Raw genomic sequence first — 13,818 nt, forward strand, 5'->3', positions numbered from 1 at the left:
AATTTTAGGGTCTTATAGCTCAAAATAATTAGTAAATGCATGAATAATAACAAAAGAAGTGAGAAAGGATTGAAAAATGATGATGTGGCTTTGGATGGTGCATTTTGAACACACAAAAAGTCAGGAGTTCAAATAAGTTTTAAAAAATGAAATCCCTTTGTAACAGACGAGTTTCCGTATGAAATCCTGATACTTTGAAAGAGATTGTCCGTTTTGTACACGAAGTGCATCCAGTTTTTGCCGTAACCCTCTCAACTTTCTTGCACATGCTATGTGGATGAAATGATGATACCATGCCAACTTTCAACCTTTTCAGAGTTCATTTGAAATGCTTTTCAATTTTAGGGTCTTATAGCTCAAAATAATTAGTAAATGCATGAAAAATAAGAAATGAAGTCAGAAAGGATTGAAAAATGATGATGTGGCTTTGGATGGTGCATTTTGAACACACAAAAAGTCAGGAGTTCAAATAAGTTTAAAAAAATGAAATCCCTTTGTAACAGACGAGTTTCCGTATGAAATCCTGATACTTTGAAAGAGATTGTCCGTTTTGTACACGAAGTGCATCCAGTTTTTGCCATAACCCTCTCAACTTTCTTGCACATGCTATGTGGATGAAATGATGATACCATGCCAACTTTCAACCTTTTCAGAGTTCATTTGAAATGCTTTTCAATTTTAGGGTCTTATAGCTCAAAATAATTAGTAAATGCATGAAAAATAACAAATGAAGTCAGAAAGGATTGAAAAATGATGATGTGGCTTTCAATGGTGCATTTTGAACACACAAAAAGTCAGGAGTTCAAATAAGTTTAAAAAATGAAATCCCTTTGTAATAGACGAGTTTCCGTATGAAATCCTGATACTTTGAAAGAGATTGTCCGTTTTGTACACGAAGTGCATCCAGTTTTTGCCGTAACCCTCTCAACTTTCTTGCACATGCTATGTGGATGAAATCATGATACCATGCCAACTTTCAACCTTTTCAGAGTTCATTTGAAATGCTTTTCAATTTTAGGGTCTTATAGCTCAAAATAATTAGTAAATGCATGAAAAATAAGAAATGAAGTCAGAAAGGATTGAAAAATGATGATGTGGCTTTGAATGGTGCATTTTTAACACACAAAAAGTCAGGAGTTCAAATAAGTTTAAAAAATGAAATCCCTTTGTAATAGACGAGTTTCCGTATGAAATCCTGATACTTTGAAAGAGATTGTCCGTTTTGTACACGAAGTGCATCCAGTTTTTGCCGTAACCCTCTCAACTTTCTTGCACATGCTATGTGGATGAAATGATGATACCATGCCAACTTTCAACCTTTTCAGAGTTCATTTGAAATGCTTTTCAATTTTAGGGTCTTATAGCTCAAAATAATTAGTAAATGCATGAAAAATAAGAAATGAAGTCAGAAAGGATTAAAAAATGATGATGTGGCTTTGAATGGTGCATTTTGTACACACAAAAAGTCAGGAGTTCAAATAAGTTTTAAAAAATGAAATCCCTTTCTAACAGACGAGTTTCCGTATGAAATCCTGATACTTGGAATGAGATTGTCCGTTTTGTACACGAAGTACATCCAGTTTTTGCCGTAACCCTCTCAACTTTCTTGCACATGCTATGTGGATGAAATGATGATACCATGCCAACTTTCAACCTTTTCAGAGTTCATTTGAAATGCTTTTCAATTTTAGGGTCTTATAGCTCAAAATAATTAGTAAATGCATGAAAAATGGTGCATGAAAAATAACAAATAAAATAAATAAGTAATTAGAAACAAAATAATATAAACTTTATTAAAATATATAAGTAGAAACAAAATAAAATAAGTTTTAATAAAATTTATGAAACTAAAATTAACAAAGTATTTTCTGTTCAAAACATTATAAGAAACCTCTAGTATTATTGATACTAAAATCATATAAAATTGATGCAACTAAAATTATCGAAGTATTTTCTGTTCAGAATCATTAAAAGCAAAAAGAATTTTCATAAAGAACTCTTTTTGATAGAAACTTTAATAGCAAAAATAATTATCATAAAGTAAAATAAATAAGTAATTAAAAAACAAAATAAAATAAAATAAAATAAGTTTTTTGTTGTAAGTAGAAACAAAACAAAATAAATAAATCAAAAAAGAAAACAAAAAACAGGCAAAAAATAAAAAAAATATGCCACCTACTGGGCCACCACGGCCTGAATACGACTAGAAACCCATCGATGGGCCAGAATTCAGGCCGGCAGAAGGCCCAGTAAGCCCATCAGGCATAGCAGTGACAATTAGGCCCGTAAGCCTGCAATGGAGAGGAGCTCGAGAGTGGTGCGGCAGTGGGGCTTATAAACCACTGCGTGCCCCTGTCAACTAGCGAGGTAGGACTAAACTTTCGACGTGGGCGCAGCAGCACAAGGCCTTTGGTCCCGGTTGGTGGCACCAACCGAGACTAAAGGTGTGCATTGGTACCGGTTCGTGGCGCCAACCCGTACCAATGCCACCCCTTTAGTCCCGGTTGGTGCCACCAACCGGGACCAAAGGGGCCGTTGGTCCCGGTTGGTGCGACGAACCGGGACCAAAGCCTTTCCTATATAAGAAACACTTGGAGAAAATTCAGAATTTCATCGCTAGTTGCCCCTGACGACGCCGACCTCCTCGACGCCGCAAGGCTGCACCGCCGTCGCCCGTGCCCCCGAGCCCACGCCGAAGCCGTCCGCCGCCCCCGAGCCCACGCCGACGCCGTCCGCCACCCACGCCGTCGCCCTCTGCCACCCCCGAGCACGCCCGGCCACGCCCCTGCGCCACGACCCGCCCCCACCGTGGCCGTCCCCGACGCCCTCGCCGCCCCCGCCGTCGCCCTCGCCGGCCGCCCCCGATGTGAGCCACCACCGCCACGGCTCAGTTCAGTGCTTTTTTTCATATAATGTGTATTATTTTTTTGGTCATTGCATTTTTTTCATATATATATAATGTATATATGTATGTGGTAGCTATATGATGAATGGATGTGGCTATGTATGTATGAATATAATGTTCATAGCATTTTTTTGTTTATATATGTTTTTTTCATATATGTGTTAATTTTTTATTTAGGTTAGTGCATTTTAGGTTAGTGTAGAGGAAAAAGTAAAATTAGTAAGTACTACTTGATTTTAGGTTAGCGCTTAGTAGTTGAACTAGTTGATTTAATGAAACTACTTTATTTTACTATATATAGAAGTAGTTTATTTTTAGTAAGTACTACTTTATTTTATTTATAGTAAGTGCTTAGTAGTTGAACTAGTTTATTTAATAAAACTAATTTATTTTACTATATGTTGAAGTAGTTTGTTTTTAGTAAGTACTATTTTATTTTATTTATAGTAAGTGCTTAGTAGCTAGTTGAACCAGTTGATTTAATAAAACTACTTTATTTTACTATATATAGAAGTAGTTTATTTTTAGCAAGAAAATTAATAGAACTAGTTTATTTTATTAGTTAAAGCAATTATTCCCGCATCGACGTCGACGATGCCAATCCCGCATCCACGTCGTCGACTCGGCGGAGGAGGCCGGCTTGATCAGAGGGGCCATGTCCGGGACTGGGCTCCGGCGGGCTGGTTTTAGGAGGTGCTACCTTCCGGGGGGCGTAGGTTGGTGACGAGCCAGCCCGTCGTTGACCCGTTCCTTGTTTGGTGGCGGTCGCGTGGGCCAGTGACGGTGCCGAGGTTTTCGGACACCGCGGAGGTGGTACGTCACCGTGTTAGTGAGGAGGACCAGCACGTCCGTCGCTACATGGTTGCGTTGGAGGGCAGGTTCGACAATACCTGGCAGGTTCTTCAGGGATCTCACTGGAGCTATGATCCTGTGATGGTTCCTTCCCTTTGGGTGTCCACCGCCCGCGTCGATACCCGTCAGGCGCTACGGTTCTAGCTGTACTGGCGATATGTATGATAGTATTCGAGGTGTATTAGTGATAATATTCGACGATCTACGGACGCATGGACATGATGTAGTTTTGCTTATAATTGAATGCATCCTAATTTGAATACTACTTTATTTTGTGATTTGATTTTGCTTATTGAATGCTCAAATTGGAAAACTACTCCTACTTTGAATGCTAAAATTGGAGAGCACTATGCAAGGCGTATGCATATGATTAGTTGATAGCTTATAGGGTTTTTGTTTTCGCAGAAATCTAGGAGCCCCCCTCCATCATCCCCGCCGTCGTCCCCATCACAGACCCCCTCCGACCTCGAGGTGAGACCAGCCACGAACCGGTTTTAGAAAGATAATTAAACGATATTTCGGGTTGACTTTAAGTCTATTGAGTCTCCACCATATATGAAAGGACGAAGAATCCCGACTGTTGTCGTGGGGCTAGCTTCTCCTTCGTTCCCGTGTGCTAGACAATTTGGTGTAATGCACTCGGGAACGAAAGGAAGGAGCTACCATCACCGACGGTCGGAAATGTCTGAGAGGAATCAGTGAGGGAGAGTTCCACCATATATATATGAGAGGATGAAGAATCCCGACTGTTGTCGTGGGGGTCGCTTCTCCTTCGTTCCCGTGTGCTAGACATTTTGGTGTAATGCACTCGGGGACAAATGGAAGAGCGACCATCACCAACGGTCGAATGTATACACCACGTGAGCTGAGGGTTTTCAAGAAAAGACTCGACAAACCGATAGTCAACCCGTGAAGAATACTAATGATCTAACTTAGGTTTTTTAGTACATATATTTAATTGTAGACGTTTAATATTTGAATTATGAACATAGGAAATGTCGTACTCGAACGACGAAAGTCTCTCGTGGGAGTGCGACTGGTGCCACGACGACCGAGGTCTGTGCGACAGGCCTCACCTGGACGAAGATCTGCGCTTCAGTATTAAGCTGGAGGAGACCTTCGATGTTGAAACGGTACGCAACAACGACAAGTGTTATTTTTTCGTAATTAAGCACGACTTCAACTATTTCAACGTGTACTTTTCATCTTTTACACTTCAACTAGCTTATCCCATGTCATGCAAGACGCTACGTCTTGTAGAGGATGGGTTTTGAAGACCATGAAAGTATGGAAACAAAGAAAATTCACCTAAGGACCCATCATGATATAGATTTTGAAGTAAATCTGTATAATTCTGAGAGCGTAACCCATTTTGGTTGCAACAATTGGGAAGCATTTTGCAAGATGTATGGTTTTGATGAGGGTATGCTTGTCACCATGGATCTTGGTGATCCTGACATCGAGCAAGACAATATGGACATTTGGGTCCTTGTTGATACGCCTCCAATTCTACCGCTATGTGAGTTTCTCAAACATAGTTATTAGCTAATTTATATTGTTCATTTCAAAATAGTTGACAGCTTATTTTCATTGACAGCTTATTTTGATTGTTCAAACAATGTGCGGAACATGGTAGACAGAACCTACTACACCGATGGCTCTGAGTTAACTTATAAGGAGAAAACTCATGTGGTCGGATTTTGTACTGATCTTGAAAATTACAATATCTATTGTAAAACTCCTCCACATTATGGTCAATACGTGCCACTAGTGCACGTGTTGAACTATGGTAACTACTATGGAGATACCCTGGTAAGATTTCTTACTATTACGACATTCGTGCATCTTTTGCATACTTCTAAAACTAGTACATCATCGCTAACTATGAAGTTATTACTATGTTTTTCAACAGATAATCCCAGAGGATTGTGTGCCTCATTTGATGTATCAGAATGGTAGCCTTGATGTTTTGAACATACAACCAGGTCATCCTACGAATCTCAACTGTCCATACCGGATTTCTAAAAGAAGTGGAGACATGAAAATCAAAGAATGGAAAAAATGTATGGACAGTCGCAAGGAGGTTCTTGGAAGCAAAAGGAAGCGAAGCACAAAAATTGGAGACAGGATGATCTCCATTCTCCATAATGGAGAGTCGGGGTCTATATTGTTTTATGCAATTTTACCTTAAAGAGGGTATTTAGGTCCTACCTAATACTGATGATCATGTGCTAAGAACAATTAAGTAGGGTTGGTTCGATGACTATGAGGATGATGATCGTATGACTTGTTATTAATAACGAGTAGAAGTTGTATGATGATGATTAGTAGGACTTGTTATTATGATGATGCATGATGCGGGCATGAAGAGTTATTGTATATCAGTGGGTGAAATGAACATGGATTAGAATGAAGTCAAGGCAACAAGCATGTGGTGCATGTCAAAAGTAGTACTAATCCAAACTTGATCAAGTTAGGATTAATATTACTTTCGACATGCACCACATGTTGCCTTCACTTTAATCTAAGCCATGTTTAGGCATAGCAGTAGCGTTGGTAAATCAAGCATGGAAATAAGAGAGGACAGTTCTCTCTGTTAGCTAGCTTACACACCCTAAATTACCCCCTAAACCCTCCCCCTTTCAAAAAAACAAAAACCCCAGCCACTGAAATGCTGACGCGTGGAGGCCTTTTGGTCCTGGTTGGTGTCACCAACCGCGACCAAAGGCCCTCCTGCCTGGGCTGGCCGCAGCGGCCACGTGGAGACCCATCTGTCCCGGTTCGTGTAAGAACCGGGACTAAAGGGCTAGGGCATTAGTAACGACCCTTTAGTCCCGGTTCAACAACCGGGACAAAAGGCCCTTACCAACCGGGACAGATGACCCTTTTTCTACTAGTGCCACCAACCAGTGTTCTCTGCAAAAGAAAAAATCACAATGGTGTAAGCCACCAACCAGTGTTTTCTGCAAAATAAAAAAAAGTAGGTGCAGAATTTTGTTTTTGGCATGAATATGTAAACTTGGGTTTCCTGCAAACCTAACCTTCATTGCTTTCATTGCTGATGGTTTTTGCAATTCACTCCCCTGGTAGGGGCCCTGGCTGTCGTTGGCATTGTTCGTGCAGAGACGGCGTTGGTCGTTTTTGCGTGACCCTTGCGAATGACAAAGGGCAGGAATGAGTCGACGACGAGGTCGCGGTGCCACCGATGGAAGACAACCCGGTTTTTTTCTTTTTATGAAAAAAGGAGAGGCGCAGAAGGCGCCAATTTCATTTCAAATCAAGCTCAAGTACATGATACAACAAAGATTATAACTCCTCAGCAAACAAGTAGTAACAAATGTTGGAAGAAGAACAGCTAAACTGCACCTATGAGCTTGACTGAAATATCTACAGACAGGTTCCACATTGAAAGTAAGAACCTGATGAGCACCATAGCAGGCTACACCAAAAATAACTACAGAAATGTGCACTTAGTAGCTGAAGTAATGAGCAAGATGATGTGTGATCAGCCATCAAGATCACACCGTGATGATTTGCCACCACAAGCTGGAGAGCTGCAGTTTCATCAAGAATAGGGTAAGGGTCCTGTGGTATGTAAACTGCTTGTTGATGCGCCTTCCACCAAATGACCTAAAGCTTCAAGTCTAGTATGATGCAAATGTGATTTTCCTGTAGTCTTAAACGCGCCAGAGGGAATCCAAGAACCTGCAATTTGAACTCAGTAGCATCTTACAGCATGGAGAACAAAACACTGAAAATTAAAACCAGAGAGAAGAGAAACTACAGGGCAGGACAAATTCCTATGAGATGAAGCAAAGCAGCAAATGTCAGGCTCTGTAGAGGATCTAAGAACCTGATGAGCCAGATTATGAGCAATACCATTGATGTCTCTTGAAATGTGATATACCTGTGGTTGGAGTTCCTTAGTAGAGGAGAAAATTTCAGCAACCAAGTGGTAGAAATCGCTAGTACATTTCTGTTGGCCGCTGCTTTTGCCAAAGAGAGGCAATCTGTAAGAAAAGTAGGCTTAGAAATCTGTAACCTATGAATGATTTGAGCTGCGAGAAGCAAAGCAAGAGCTTCCGCTTGAAGTGGCGAGCTGGTTTTCTTAGCCGAAGCTTGAATTCGAACATTCACTTCAACTTGATCTTGCAAAAAGTTAAGGAACACCCCAACTCCTGTAGCTGTTGCACCATGAAGTAATCCTGGGATCTTTGCACAACTGAAAGCAGCATCCAGATAAACTTTGGCTCCTGAAATAAGAAGATCAGATCTGATAGTATGGCCTTGAGCAGGGAGAATACTACTGCTGCTGGCCTGCTGAAGAACTAGATCAGAAATTTGCCCCTGATTAGAGCCTCTCGTCCTCGCCGTGGTAGAAGCTAATGACGTTGGCCTGTTGGAGGCATACCACCAGACGGTGGTCCCTGAGAACTGTTGGTGACCTCCTCATGGTCGTCGATGGAGACATGGAGGTTCTTGCTTTCTTGCTGAGCTCGGCCTTGAGCTTGCGCGTTGCAGCCGCATCCGTCACTGAGGTAGGCCTCGACGGCGAGAAAGAAGTCGTTGCGCTGAAAGCGCTCTGCGCCATACTCGGAGATGGTGATACGACGGAGGTAGGGGTTGAATCAGGCGGCGAGCTTGGCGGCCCAGGTGGAGAGGTAGAGGCAGAAGGTCGGGGGACGTAGACCAGAGGAAGATGACGGTCGGCAGCGCCGATCGGAGCCCGCCCACCTCTCCATCACCGCCACCGCCATGGCCGGTCGTGGAGCTCCTCTTGATATCGTGTGTTGACGGAAAGCCGTAGTGACCTGGACTGGACTGTACATGTGTGTAAGTGTTGCGTATATAATGGCAGTGACTGCGATTCGTGTGGTGATTTGCTTAGGTTGAAGCTTAGCTAAGCACGTGTAGTCGTCGTTGTTGGCGCCGGAGCAGGTGAGGAGAGAACCGCCGGGCATGGATGCAATGGCAAATGCAGAGTTGGCTAGCTCAGTTTGTATGCAACCAGATGCGTCAGGATTCGGATTGTTAATTGCATCTTGTCACTTTATTAGACGATTGACTGCATCTTGTCACAACAGGTAGTATAATTAATCTGCATGTGTATAATACTACGATAGTACAGTACTAGCTTTGAAAGTGAGCAGGGATCGATACATGTGGTCGGCAGGTGACATGCATGGTGCTCAGTCGTCGGCGAGACGAAGCATGCAATACTTTTCTTCGTGTATGTTTATTGTCTAGATATATAGAAGACGACATGCAGAGGCAGAGATGACTTGATGGCACGACGACGGCGACGGCGGAGGAGTTTCAGGTTTGCGGGGCGTAGGATTTGCTTGGAGTGGTTTGGTCAGGCGACGCGATGGAGGATTTTTTTTTTCTTTTTTCTTTTGAGGGGAGCGATGGAGGAGTTGAGGGCGGAAGAGGAGGTGGCCCAGCGAGCGTTTAGCTGCCGCTGGGCCGGGGACGAGCAAACCGCTCGGTTCGCCGTGTGCTTTTTAGTACCGTACCGTGCCTAAACAAAAATTAGTACCACACCGCTCGCATTGGGGCGTACTTCGCGGTCTAAATAACCTGGTACTGACACACGTATCGCCGATGACGCAAAGCATATACACCAGCTTGCTGGTCCAGGTTCTGTCGAGGCAAAAAGCACCTTAACTTGCTGTTAAGTCCTGCATGAGAGGGGCCAGAAGTATGAATTGGCGCTAGTCTTTTTTTTCTAAGTGTTCACTTTTCATTTTTCAAAATACCAAGATCTATTATAAAAATGGCCAATTCTAAGCGTCGGTCGGCTAACCCAAATTTCGGTCGTTTGATTTGCCTAAATGGTTTCGCTCATCTCCCTAGCACCCTTTCCCATCCCGCATCTCGCCCAGTACCATGGCTCCAACCACCCTCGGTCGCGGAACCGCGCCATGCCGGTCCAAAGCACTGCGCCTCGTGGGCGCCACCACACTAAATTGCAGCATTCATGGATCCTGCCGCACCGAGACTCGCAGGCTACATTTGCACGGGTTCCAGCAATGGCGTGCATGGTTGCAACATCTCACTGCAGGCCTCGAAGCTCGCCAGCTCGCTATGGTGACATTGTCGTCGCCGCAACGGTTCCATCAAAGTCGATTCACGGTTGCAGCACCTCATTGCCACGGTTCCAGCTCTCCGCGGTGGCCTGACGCAGCTCGCCACGGTCACTTGTTCCACTCGGTTGTGCCTGCTGGTCGAGGTAGTAACAAAAATAGTAGCCGGTTGCAACAAAAAAAGCCAATTCCAACAAAAATTGTCTTGCCGTCGCCGGGTTGAAGCAAAAAATTCCGCCGGCGTTGCCGGGTTGAAGCAAAAGGTTCCGTCGGTTTGGGCAAAAAAATGATGCCAATTCCAGCAAAATTGCCTCGCCGTCGCCGGCCACAACAAAAGAAACTCGTCGGTTCCAACAAAAGGAAAATCCGGTTGTGGCTCAAAATCATGTTAGTTGTAGCATGTCGACTCCACGCCACCAGAAGCACGCCTCGCTCTAGCGTCGGTTGCTGCCGGTTGCAGCTCATGAGACCACCATCTCCAATAACGGCGGCTGCCGGGGTTGTAGCACGCAGCACCGCGTCGGGGGGGGGGGGGGGGGGTGTAGCTCGTAACCTGTCTCCTCGAGCTCGTTGGTGCTTGTTGTGCTTGCGGCAAGGCCGGGGGCCTGTCACCTTAAGTTGCTGTTAAGTCATGCATGAGGGGGGCCAGAAGTATGAATTGGCGCTAGTCTTTTTTTCCTAAGTGTTCACTTTTTATTTTTCAAAATACCAAGATCTATTATAAAAATGGCCGATGCTAAGCGTCGGTCGGCCAACCCAAATTTCGGTTGTTTGATTTGCCTAAATGGTTTCGCTCATCTCCCTAGCACCCTTTCCCATCCCGCATCTCGCCCAGTACCATGGCTCCCACCACCCTCGGTCGCGGAACCGCGCCATGCCGGTCCAAAGCACTGCGCCTCGTGGGCGCCACCACACTAAATTGCAGCATTCATGGATCCTGCCGCACCGAGACTCGCAGGCTACATTTGCACGGGTTCCAGCAATGGCGTGCATGGTTGCAACATCTCACTGCAGGCCTCGAAGCTCGCCAGCTCGCTATGGTGACATTGTCGTCGCCGCAACGGTTCCATCAAAGTCGATTCACGGTTGCAGCACCTCATTGCCACGGTTCCAGCTCTCCGCGGTGGCCTGACGCAGCTCGCCACGGTCACTTGTTCCACTCGGTTGTGCCTGCTGGTCGAGGTAGTAACAAAAATAGTAGCCGGTTGCAACAAAAAAAGCCAATTCCAACAAAAATTGTCTTGCCGTCGCCGGGTTGAAGCAAAAAATTCCGCCGGCGTTGCCGGGTTGAAGCAAAAGGTTCCGTCGGTTTGGGCAAAAAAATGATGCCAATTCCAGCAAAATTGCCTCGCCGTCGCCGGCCACAACAAAAGAAACTCGTCGGTTCCAACAAAAGGAAAATCCGGTTGTGGCTCAAAATCATGTTAGTTGTAGCATGTCGACTCCACGCCACCAGAAGCACGCCTCGCTCTAGCGTCGGTTGCTGCCGGTTGCAGCTCATGAGACCACCATCTCCAATAACGGCGGCTGCCGGGGTTGTAGCACGCAGCACCGCGTCGGGGGGGGGGGGGGTGTAGCTCGTAACCTGTCTCCTCGAGCTCGTTGGTGCTTGTTGTGCTTGCGGCAAGGCCGGGGGCCTGTCACCTTAAGTTGCTGTTAAGTCATGCATGAGGGGGGCCAGAAGTATGAATTGGCGCTAGTCTTTTTTTCCTAAGTGTTCACTTTTTATTTTTCAAAATACCAAGATCTATTATAAAAATGGCCGATGCTAAGCGTCGGTCGGCCAACCCAAATTTCGGTTGTTTGATTTGCCTAAATGGTTTCGCTCAGCTCCCCAGCACCCTTTCCCATCCCGCATCTCGCCCAGTACCATGGCTCCCACCACCCTCGGTCGCGGAACCGCGCCATGCCGGTCCAAAGCACTGGGCCTCGCGGGCGCCACCACACTCAATTGCAGCATTCATGGATCCTGCCGCACCGAGACTTGCATGCAACATTTGCACGGGTTCCAGCAATGGCGTGCATGGTTGCAACATCTCACTGCAGGCCTCGAAGCTCGCCAGCTCGCTATGGTGACATTGTCGTCACCGCAACGGTTCCATCAAAGTCGATTCACGGTTGCAGCACCTCATTGGTACGGTTCCAGCTCTCCGCGGTGGCCTGACGCAGCTCGCCACGGTCACTTGTTCCACTCGGTTGTGCCTGCTGGTCGAGGTAGTAACAAAAATAGTAGCCGGTTGCAACAAAAAAAGCCAATTCCAACAAAAATTGTCTTGCCGTCGCTGGGTTGAAGCAAAAAATTCCGCGGGCGTTGCCGGGTTGAAGCAAAAGGTTTGGTCGGTTTGAGCAAAAAAAAGATGCAAATTCCAGCAAAATTGCCTCGCCGTCGCCGGCCACAACAAAAAAACTCGTCGGTTCCAACAAAAGGAAAATCCGGTTGTGGCTCAAAATCATGTTAGTTGTAGCATGTCGACTCCACGCCACCAGAAGCACACCTCGCTCTAGCGTCGGCTGCTGCCGGTTGCAGCTCATGAGACCACCATCTCCAATAACGGCGGCTACCGGGGTTGTAGCATGCAGCACCGCGTCCGGGGGGTGTAGCTCGTAACCTGTGTCCTCGAGCTCGTTGGTGCTTGTTGTGCTTGCGGCAAGGCCGGGGGCCTGTCACCTTAAGTTGCTGTTAAGTCATGCATGAGGGGGGCCAGAAGTATGAATTGCCGCTAGTCTTTTCTTTTCCTAAGTGTTCACTTTTCATTTTTCAAAATACCAAGATCTATTATAAAAATGGCCGATGCTAAGCGTCGGTCGGCCAACCCAAATTTCGGTTGTTTGATTTGCCTAAATGGTTTCGCTCAGCTCCACAACACCATTTCCCATCCCGCATCTCGCCCAGTACCATCTCTCCCAACACCCTCGGTCGCGGAACTGCGCCATGCCGGTCCAAAGCACTGGGCCTCGCGGGCGCCACCATGCTCAGTTGCAGCATTCATGGATCCTGCCGCACCGAGACTCGTAGGCTACATTTGCACGGGTTCCAGCAATGGCGTGCATGGTTGCAACATCTCACTGTAGGCCTCGAAGCTCGCCAGCTCGCTATGGTGACATTGTCATCGCCGCAACGGTTCCATCAAAGTTGATTCACGGTTGCAGCACCTCATTGGTACGGTTCCAGCTCTCCGCGGTGGCCTGACGCAGCTCGCCACGGTCACTTGTTCTACTCGGTTGTGCCTGCTGGTCGAGGTAGTAAAAAAAAAATAGTAGCCGGTTGCAACAAAAAAAGCCAATTCCAACAAAAATTGTCTTGCCGTCACCGGGTTGAAGCAAAAAATTCCGCGGGCGTTGCCGGGTTGAAGCAAAAGGTTTGGTCGGTTTGAGCAAAAAAAAGATGCCAATTCCAGCAAAATTGCCTCGCCGTCACCGGCCACAACAAAAAAACTCGTCGGTTCCAACAAAAGGAAAATCCGGTTGTGGCTCAAAATCATGTTAGTTGTAGCATGTCGACTCCACGCCACCAGAAGCACACCTCGCTCTAGCGTCGGCTGCTGCCGGTTGCAGCTCATGATACCAGCATCTCCAATAACGGCAGCTGCCGGGGTTGTAGCATGCAGCACCGCGTCAGGGGGTGTAGCTCGTAACCTGTGTCCTCGAGCTCGTTGGTGCTTGTTGTGCTTGCGGCAAGGTCGGGGGCCTTTCACCTTAAGTTGTTGTTAAGTCATGCATGAGGGGGGGCAGAAGTATGAATTGGCGTTAGTCTTTTTTTTCCTAAGTGTTCACTTTTCATTTTTCAAAATACCAAGATCTATTATAAAAATGGCCGATGCTAAGCGTCGGTCGGCCAACCCAAATTTCGGTTGTTTGATTTGCCTAAATGGTTTCTCTCAGGTCCCTAGCACCCTTTCCCATCCCGCATCTCGCCCAGTACCATGGCTCCCACCACCGTCGGTCGCGGAACCGCGCCACACCGGTCCAAAGCAC

This window comes from Aegilops tauschii, chromosome 7 (assembly GCF_002575655.3).
Source record: "Aegilops tauschii subsp. strangulata cultivar AL8/78 chromosome 7, Aet v6.0, whole genome shotgun sequence".
NCBI lineage: Eukaryota > Viridiplantae > Streptophyta > Magnoliopsida > Poales > Poaceae > Aegilops > Aegilops tauschii.